This window comes from Gekko japonicus, unplaced genomic scaffold (assembly GCF_001447785.1).
Source record: "Gekko japonicus isolate JY-2015 unplaced genomic scaffold, Gekko_japonicus_V1.1 scaffold1032, whole genome shotgun sequence".
Lineage (NCBI taxonomy): Eukaryota > Metazoa > Chordata > Lepidosauria > Squamata > Gekkonidae > Gekko > Gekko japonicus.
In genome coordinates this window covers 55050-65409 of record NW_015175389.1, presented here as the reverse complement: position 1 = coordinate 65409, position 10360 = coordinate 55050, and the positions used below count along the sequence as shown (strand labels likewise).

General features: G+C 45.6%; 1 protein-coding gene across 1 annotated transcript in view; it reads left to right on the top strand.

Annotated features, from left to right (window-relative positions):
• Positions 1-10360, top strand: part of HEPACAM (hepatic and glial cell adhesion molecule) — a 47337-nt gene that overhangs the window by 17002 nt on the left and 19975 nt on the right. The gene's annotated exons all lie outside the window — the stretch shown is intronic.

The window sequence follows — 10360 nt, the reverse complement described above, 5'->3', positions numbered from 1 at the left end:
CCCCGTACCTCACCCGGGAGAACTGCGATCCCCCGCGATCCCCCCCGAAATGACCTCTGGTCTTTATCATAATGATAGGGAAATTCCTAGACTGTCACTGAGGCTGTGAGGTCACATCCCCTGAAACACCCTGTTTCCCCAGGCATCCCCCTTCTCCCAGTATTCACCCGTGCAGGCCTGACAACCCAACTCTGCGGTACAGAGTCTAGGAGAACCTAAAGTCCTAGGGGGACGTCACATCCCTACTGAGCTCCCTCTCCAAGCACCACACTCAGATCTCCAGTAGTTTACCAGGCGGAGTTGGCATCCTTGGTGTGGGGGAAGATTGTGTCAGCTTGAAGCCCCCAGGCAGCCTATGTTTTGAAAGAACCCTCAATCCAAATAGCTACATTTAAGGACTACAGTCTGAATTTGTACAGATTTCTTGAAGTGGTTAAGTCGGGTTCAGAGGATTAAGGGCCCATAGCTACATTCTTTCAGAAGTGGCAAGGACTGAGAGGCGTATCCAGGTGCGTCTCTAAGGAGAGAGCCATCCTAAAGGTCTCTGCTGAGTTGTAAGTGGGCTGTGCCAAACCAGAAGCGCCACTGTCTAGGCTGGAAGGGCCCAGCTGTCTCTGCTGCCTTTGTCCCGTGGCTGATTATTCCATTTGCCAGGTCCTTGATGTAGCCTGGTGAATCACAAATGCTGATGTTCCTTTACACTGCAGCCTTTTAAACTTGGGCCAGAAAGGAACTAAGACCAACAACTGAGAGCTTTTGTCCTCTGCTCCTGGCGGTCTCTTTTTCTGCCCCCCCAAAAGCTGGAGCTGGTGCCTAGGAGACCAGTCCCCCCTCCCTTTTCCTGGAGGGAGTTACTACTTAGGATACAAAATGTACTGAAAGAACCCAGCCTTCTGAAGAGTTAGCCTGAACTGGTGCCAGCACTTAACTTTTTCCATACACCCTTCCTCCTCTTGAAGAATAAATCTGATTCTGTCCATTGAGTAAGTAAAAAAGTCCAAAAGAACATCTATTCTAACCCACCTGCTGTGAGGTAGGAATGCCCATTCTTTGCCCTCCTCTCTGCATAGGGTTGCCAACTCTGGATTGGGAAATGCCTGGAGCTTTTGGGGTGGGGTTTGAGGAAGGGAGGGACCTCAGCAGGGTATAAGGCCATAGAGTCTACCTTCCCAAGCAGCCATTTTCTGCAGGGGAACCAATTTCTGTAGTCTGGAGATCAGTTGTAATTCTGGCAGATCTCCAGGCCCTACCTGGAGGTTGGCAAGTCTAGGCAGCTCTGCCCATATACAGATATCAACTGCCACTTTGCAGAAAGTTGTCTGAAGTGTAACTAGCAACATTTTGCAACATTTCCTCCCAGAGAACCTTAATTCCTCCCAGAAAACCTTCATTATCCAGTCAGGCCTGAGTGAAACCAATGGGAAAGGGTCATATCAGAACAGATCAACTGAAGGCAGAACTACTTATTACTCCCAATTAGGCGTTAGCAAACTCCCTGTGGCCACATCTGTTAATGGACCTCCTAGGACCTTGAGGTCTGTTAATGAGACCTTCTTGCAGGCCCGCCAGTATCACAGGTAAAACTGAAATTTATAGCTAACAGAGTTTTTTCGGTGGCAATCTCTCCCCACCTATGGAATTCTTTTCCATCTGAAATAAGTCAGGTTCATATGCTTGTTTTTGTCCTTTCTTTTCAGACAAGCTTTTGGTCCATCAGTGTTTGTTTGTATTTGTGTGGAAATTATGGCTGAATTCTGGCGACCCCTAGTGGCGTTCCGAGAGGTGGCTTGCTGCCTGCCTCTGCCTCCTGACCCTGGTATTCCTTGCAGCTCTCCATCCAAGTACTTGCCAGGGTTGGCCCTGCTTAGCCTCTGAGATCTGATGAGATCAGGCTTGCCTGGGCTATCCAGGTCAGGGCTGTTCCATCACAATGTTTTGAGCATTGTGTTTTGTTATGATTTAACGTGCCTCTTTGTCGATACCCTGTTGACTGTGGAAACGTTAGTTAATGGACTGATTTATTACTTTGTTCTTGCCTGCCTTGGGGAGTGCAAATCGAGCGATATTAATGTTATGTTTTTATCTGGTACATTTTTTAAAAATCTCTCCCTTCCTCCAAAGAAGTTCAGGATGTTGTACCTCATTCTCCTCCTCAATTTTATCATCAGATAAATTTTGTTGCCAGCTCTGTCAGATAAGTTAGGCTGGCTCAAGGTGGCCCAATGTGCTTCCAGTGGCAGAGCGGGGATTTGGAACTGGTAGTCTGATGCCCGCTCCTAACCGCCACACCATGCTATTCATAAATCAAATAGCACCTTTAAGACTAACCTTTAAGACTAAGACTGAGTGGTGGGTGTGGCCTTATGACACACTTCCGGTGATGTCAGGGGGTGTGGCATATGCTAATGAGTTATGCTAATGAGTTCCCCTAGTTCTTTTTCTACGAAATGACCCCTGTCTAGACACATGCTTACCCTCAGAACCACATGCTCAGGAACTTCTCAAGCTTTTGCTATGTATATTTTTGTGTTGTCCGATTCTCAGACTTCCCAAATCTTGTTGGGCGCAAGCTGTGTCAGGAGACTGGGCCAAAATCACCCAAACAGCTTCGTGGCTGAATAAGAGATTTGAACTGGGGTCTTTAGTGATAATGCCACACTGGATCACAACTCAACATGACAGCAGATCTTTTAAGAATTGGTTCCACCGGAAGTGGAGGAGTCCACAAGACCAGCTCACTAAGGCAGAGGGGCACCTCCCGTAGTCAGCTGATGGAGAATACAAAGGGAATCCAAAATCACCCAAACAGCTTCATGGCTGAATAAGAGATTTGAACTGGGGTCTTTAGTGATAATGCCACACTGGATCACAACTCAACATGACAGCAAATCTTTTAAGAATTGGTTCCGCCGGAGGTGGAGAAGTCCACAAGACCAGCTCACTAAGACAGAGGGCACCTCCCATAGTCAGCTGATGGAGAATGCGAAGTGGACAAACAGTGCAATGCAAAGAAAACTTTCCTGAGAGTAAGCCCCACTGAATAGACCTGAGTAGACCTACTAATATTGCTCTCAAAGTTGCCCAGTCCTCCATGAAGACAATAATGCCAAAACAATAGCAACTTGATGATCCCGTCATCTCAGACCAAGCAATCTGAAGGGGTGTGTGTGTGTGTGATGTTGATCTTTTAAATAAATAACAAAATAAAGTTTGATTTTGATGGTCTATAGTACAATGGCATATGACTCCACCATCTATGGCTGGCTGAATCTGCCTGGCTTTGCCTGTTAATGCACTGAAGAAGACTGAATCCCACAAGGGCTACTTCTCAGGAATTTCCTGAGAGGTCTTTGCGGGGTATCCTGATGCCCAGAAGCTCCTGTGTGGCACATTCCTTTGGCTTTCTTCCTGGTCTTACAGTTTATTTTTTCATATAGGTTTCTGGAGCATCAGTATGGTGGACGAAAGGACCATCAAGTCATAGCTGACTTACAGAGAACATGTAGGGTTTTCAAGGCAAGAGATGTTCAGAGTCGGTTTGCCATTGCTTACCTCTGTGTGGCAACTCTGGACTTCCTTGGCGGTCTCCCATCCAAATACTAACCAGGGCCGACCCTGCTTAGCTTCCAATTTCTGACAAGATCAGGCTGGACTGGGGCCATCAAGGTCAGGCCAAGGTGATACATAAAGGATAGATGCATGCTTAGAGCCATCATACTTGTGGAATTCTGGTTCTCTTTCCTTTGTGGCTTTTTAAAAAAACTGCAGCATTCTCCATCATAGTTTTCCCCTTGCTTTTTTAATCATGCAAAGGCGAATTGAACGAGAGCTTGCATGCTAATAGGTCTCATGACTTTGAGCCTTGTTGAAACCCTTTCTTGTGTTCCTGTGCACAGCTCCTAATCTAACACTTAATTGTCAGCCCGATGATTCATGTTCCTCTCTGCTGTGTATCAATACTAGTTTTGTTTCGATCTCCGCAGCCAGGCAGCAGGCCCTGGCACTTTTGGAGGCGGTTCATCTGATAGTGAGCGTTTGTTCTCTTCCAGCAGCATGGCCAAAGGCACGTGTCCTCTTTTATCCCTTCTTAGCTTGGCAGTGTTCCCATAACCTGTGCTCCAGACTGCAGATCAGGGAGCGTAACCAAAGAGAAATGCCATCTGCTCGGATTTGGCAGCAGGAGACGGAGCTAGCCAAACTGGTATCTGTAGTGCATCTATATTCTGGAAAACCTGAATATTGCACTGGATACCTAAATATGTCTGGGAAATATCAATAAGGTATTTTATGGAAATGTATTCAGACCAGAAATATCCAAATGCACATCTCTAGAGGTCACGTAGTTCACAGGGACTGCTCTCAGAATCTCCCAGCATGACAGTGCTGATAACCCCACATGAGTGCAATGAACAACTGCTGGATCAGACCAGAAGTCCATCTAGTCCAGCATCCTGTCTCACACAGTGGCCAACCAGTTCCTCTGGACAGCCAACAATAGGGCATAGATATTGCCTCCTGGCTCTGGTATTCAGAGGCTTACTGCCTCTAAGGCCCAATCTGCATCTAGTATTTGTTTTGTTGTTGTACCAAACCCACACTGGAACAGAAAAAGATGCAGCTCAAAACCACATTCAAATACCCCAGGTTATTTTTATTTATTTTTATTTATTAAGATTTATACCCCGCCCTCCCCACAGAGCGGTTAATGCCTACTAACTGCAGAGTCACCCCTAAATGGCCATAAAACGGTCATAAATCCATGCAGACAGCCACCATAAAACCAGAGATCAAACGAAGTGAAAGCAGCATGCAGTCTGGACGCAGCTATAAAATTCGACAATCAATCAAAGTGAAAGTGGCATGCAGTGTAGATGGGAATTTCTGTTCCAGTGTGGGTTTGGTAAGACAGCGGAACAAATGCTAGATGCAGATTTGGCCTAAATGTAGATGTTCCCTTTAGTCACCATGGCTAGTAGCCAGCCACTGATCCATCTATCCTCCATGAATCTATCAGTTCCCTTTTAAAGCTGCCTGTGCCTCTGCAGTGAACTCCCTTAACATGTCTCTCAACTCATGATGACATAGCAGCTGTTATCATAAGAAGGGATAATGGGTAACTGTGTTTCCAGATATAAAATATAGGAAATGTAGTAGACACGTGAACACAAAGATTAGAATTCTATTAGCTTTTATTTATTTACTAGGAATAAGGCCCGTTGTGGAAATAAATACAATGAGCTGTAGAAGGAGGCTCTGGGTGGGTGCCCTGGCCTTGGGCACTCAGCATCAATTTGCTGTGGCAGCCTCAGCAAGGTATAATGACATAGAGTCCACTGTTTTCTCCAAGGAAACTGATCTCTGCCCTCTGAAGAGCAGTTGTAATTCTGAGTGATCACCAGCCCTCACCTGGAGATTGGCAACAATGGTTCCCCAGGAGGAAATGGCTGGTTTGGAGGATGGAGTCTCTGGCATTGTGCCTGTCTGAGGTTCCACCCCTCCTAAAACCCCACCCTCTCCAGGCTCTACCCCTCAAATCTCCAGGAATTTCCCAACCTGCAGTTGGCAACCCTCTTTCCCAGCCAACCATCAACCTACGTTTATCTGCCCCTTTGACTTCAGCTTTCCATCTCCTCCTCCCTTCCTGCAGCCTCTACCTAGGAAAAGTACAGTGTTTCGCCGCAGTGGGGACCAGGGCAGCTTACATCATTCTCCTCTCCCCCTTTTGATCTGCACAACAACCCTGTGAGGCAAGTTAGGCTGAAAGTCTGTGAGTGGTCTGAAATCACCCAGTCAGCTTCCAGAGCAAGAACCTGGGTCTGGCAGATCCTGCTCTGAAGCGCTGCTATGCCATACTGGCTGTCCTAGGGGAGCTGCTGCTGGTGAACAGGACCAAGGGGAGGCAGAGTGTATGCTTTTCATATGGATCCCATCTGGCTGCTCCGGGCAGTAAGGCCTGGGAAAGCCCTCTGCCTCAAGGGATACCACTCTCCAGTTTGACTGGAATATAGAAACCAGTGATATGACTCCTGATTCTGCCTCCATGTCTTTGTGACCTGTTTCCATCCATGTCTTTGTGACCTGTTTCCATCCATCCATAACTTTTAGTCAAAGTTATGTGTAGCTGTTATAGAGCAGAGCATGCCACAATATACCTAGATCAGTTCACCTGGAGAAAATGGCTGCTCTGGAGGGTGGACTCTATGGCATTATACCCTGCTGAGGTCTTTCCCCTTCCTAAACTCCGCCCTCCCCAGGCTCCACCCTCAGTTCTTTGAAGCAGGCAAGGTAACCCTCTTTTGTTTCATCCGGCTGTGCTACCTGTTCATTGCAAGCCCTTAGGAACTCCTTACTAAAGACTGTACTGTAGATTGTATCAACTTCTTTTGCTCTATGACCATAACTCCCTGAGTGAGTTTCTGATAATACGGACTTCAGTGGGACAGCAATTGTTCATAGGACTGAACTGTAGAAGGGCTAATCTGCAACGACTGTTTTTGGCCTATCAGGAAACAATATGAGCAGGCAGAGACAGTGTCCATTACACTTGGCAGACAAACATGTATGATGGCTTTTACATCACCTGGAATTCTTCTTGAACAAAGCCCTTTTTAATGTGCATTGCCTAAGTGTGGTATTTGGAATTTCTGAGTGATATGAAAAGCCAGTGGATGGGACCCATTGGCTCTGGATGCTGGAAGGAAAAGCTTTATCCTTTTTGTCCAGGTTGCTCCTTTTGCAAGCTGATTTTTTTTTTTAGTCATTTATTGGGGGGGGGGGAGGTAAGCTGAAAAACTTGGGGTTGCAAACTCATTGATCTGTGCATCATTGGTGGTGTTGCAAACTCATTGGTCTGTGCATCATTGTCCCAGCGTTACTCCAAATGTGGATGAGCTCATTCCTTTGCCTGGGAACACATTGCAGAGTAAAAAGAAAACATGATACTATAGCAGCCCTTCACATTTTCTGCTCTGTTGGGTGCTAAGGAAGGAAAAGGTCAGGCAAGCTATACTGCCCATCACTGCCTTTCCCTTGCCTTTTCTAAAAGCTGGGAAGTCATTGGAGATTTTCTGAGGGATCACCATGGTGAGGCCTTGTTCATCCTCAGCACTGCCTTATGTCACTTGAAATGACGCCTGCAAAGCCTCAGCCACCTGAGTCTTGTAACCAGTTAATTAAACCTTTCAGTGCCCACTAAAGCAAATTCGTTGATTGTGGAATTGGAGAAGGAACATCAATGCAGCTGACAACCAGCAAAATGCTCAAGGACTGGGATGCAAAGATATTCTGGTTTTCCCCTCACTTTGACAGAAACCCCCCCCCCCATTAAATCCTCCAATTCTTGTTTTAAAAAGGACCTTTTAAATTTGCTAATAGGGCCAAATATGCCCTGATTAAGTCCAGCTGGAGAAAATGAAATGTGTTTGACAACAGTTCAGATCTTGTGGTAAATCTCTGCTGACCAAAGGTATTTTTGGCCACAGAATTGGACTTCCTCACCTCTTCCTTTCCGCAGTGTCCCCAAATTACCCCTCCCCTATGCTACTCTTGGGGGAGATGGAATCTGCAGGAACTGCATGTGGGCGAAGTTGGTCTGCAGTTGGAGAGGGACTTTGGTACAAATCTCCCCCCTTCTGTTAGCAGAAATTTCCATTGGGTTCTAAGCCTATGGTGAATACATAGCATACAGTGTGGTTAAAGGTAAAACGTTTTCTTTCTTCTTAAGAATCCCTTTGGGGCCTGTTATAGCCTCCAATGCCCAGAAGAATTTAAAAAACAGTCTACTTTCCCATAGTATTTTCAGTTTACTTTCCTATGGTAACACAGTTGTCTTTTTGGGGTGAAAATTGTTGATCTTTCTTTAGCACTAAGAAGCACAGACCATCTGTCTATATAGGTATAGCTTCTGTAGAAACAGATAAAAGTTATAATTAGGCTGCAATGTTTAGTCCATTAACCAATTCGGTTTTTTGGATTTAAATGTTTAGATCAGTTTTAAAAAGCGATCCTGACAAATCAGATAACAGATTTATTTTTAGATTCTTAATTATTTTGAATGCCAGTCATTGCAAATCCATGGATGACCTATCAGGAGCCAGCATATCTGTCCTGTGTGTGAGAGAAGGAGGAATACCTCTTCTTGGACGATAATTCTTCCTTTCATGCTAGAGGGACTACCTCTTTTGAGACAGTGCCTGCAGGTGTATGCATCTGCTAAAAACAACAAGAAGCAGATATTTATTTATGTTTTTTAATGTTATTTATAGTCCACCCCACTCACAGGTCTCAAGGTGGTATGTTTTTGTGGAGCTAAATTGCTGGATTCACATGCAGATTTAATTGATTCGTTATGACTTATGTAACTAATTGCCTAAGTTTTCTGTAACTGAGTGGCACACCTAGTTATAACTGAACCTTGCTTGAGGAAGCTGCACTGTGGTTGCATGAGTTGTGGATGTAAGGAAGAGAGAATTCAAAATTTAAATATAAGTGCTTTGGTTCAAGCATAGGAAATAATTCTGGGGCTGGGGAGGGGGTGGACTTTATTTCTTGCACAAGCTCCCATTCTTTTGTCAAACCTCAATGTGCACATGTAGTGCCTGTGGTGGCAAACCAGTGGACTGGAGGAGCATGGGCCCTCAGTGCTGAGTCTGCAAAGACTCTGACTGGCTACAGTGAGATGCCTCCATTTGCCATTGCTGTTCTGTACAGTGGTGGGTGATTGTTAAATTAGAGGAACCAGAAAATTGTCTGTCCTGGGGGCTGTTAATCAAGCATCTCCCTGGAGGAATATGTGCACAGCTGAGAAATGCTCTTGGATCTGCTTAGATCTTCTGGGTCTTTTTTTAAACAGGCTTTTCTATTCCCAGTGTGATGTAGTTGGGTTTGTAATTGTTTGAACTGTTGGCTGTTCAAATAGTGCTGTGGATTTGCTTTTATTCTTTTAATTTTCCTTGGGCTCTTTTAAGTGCATGGCAGCAGGGTTCTCTACTCCAGGAATTTATTTGAGTTGAGAAGTGGCTGATTTAATTCTTACGTATGTATGTGTCGTCTAGTCACAACTGACTTATAGCAGCCCCATCAAGTGGCATTCAAGGCAAGTGAGAAGCAGAAGTGGTTTTCCATTGCCTTCCTCTGCAGAGTCTTCTTTGGTGTTCTCCCATCCAAGTACTGACCCTGCTTAGCTTCCAAGATCTGACAAGATTGGGCTATACCATGTCTTACATGTGTGTGTGCTGTCATGTTGCAACTGACCTATAGCAACCTCAACAAAAGGGTTTCAAGGCAACTGGGAAGCAGAGGTGGTTTGCCATTGCCTTCCTCTGCAGAGCCTTCCTTGGAGGTCTCCAAGCCAAGTCATGATTTTTCTTAGCTTTCAAGATCTGATGAGATCAGGCTATACCATGCTGCCTTCCATTCCATTTAATCCTTAGATAAATATCAAAAATAAATGGTTAGGGGGAGCACATTTCATTTTAGGAAAAATGAGGTGATGATAGAGGCTTATAAAATGATCCATGCCAAGAAATGCAAATGATCCTTATAAAATGATCCTTGAAAAGAAATGCAAATAGAGGTTGGGGACACCAATGAAATTGATGGAGGCAGTAGAACTAGGACAGGCAAAAGGAGGGGGGTACTTCCCTCAGTACACAATTAACTTGTGGAACTCACGGCCACAGGATTTATAAAAGACCATCAACCCAGGTGACTTTAAAGAAAAAGTTACATTCAGGAAAGTTAGGACTACCAATTGCTATCTGTCATGATAGCCTAACACGGTGGTAGGCAAACTCCTGTAGGCTCTGACGGCCTATTCCCTCCTCTATGGTGGGAACCTTGAAGTCACCACTAAATGGCAATAAAATGATGCAAAAACTTTCCCCCCCACCATAGAGAACAATGGAGGGGATGGGGCAACCTGTTTGGGGGCCCATAGAATTGGACCCCCTGGTTCAATGTTCCTGAAACATGGTGGGTATCTTGGGGAGAGGCTCCAGCAGCTACCCTGCAATTCTGTAGCCTCTCCCTCCAACCCCCTCCCCTCCAGCTTCCAGAATACACCCTATGTTTTCGCCATTGACTTCAATGGCCCATAGGATATAATGGGGCCGAACTGCGGGAAGCCCCAGCAGCCCTCAGGCCAGAGCACCTGGAGCAGTCTTGGGAGGCGGATTGGCAAAAAGCAAAACCAAAAGCGCAGGAACTCGAGAGAACTCCAGGAATGGAGCCAGTTCCTCTTCCACAGCCCAAAATGCGACCCACAAACCCTGAGCTTGCTTTTTCTCATTTGCGAGTCTGGCCTCCGCACTCCTTTAACGTAGGGTTGCCAAATCCTTTTAACTCACCAGCGGGGGAGGCT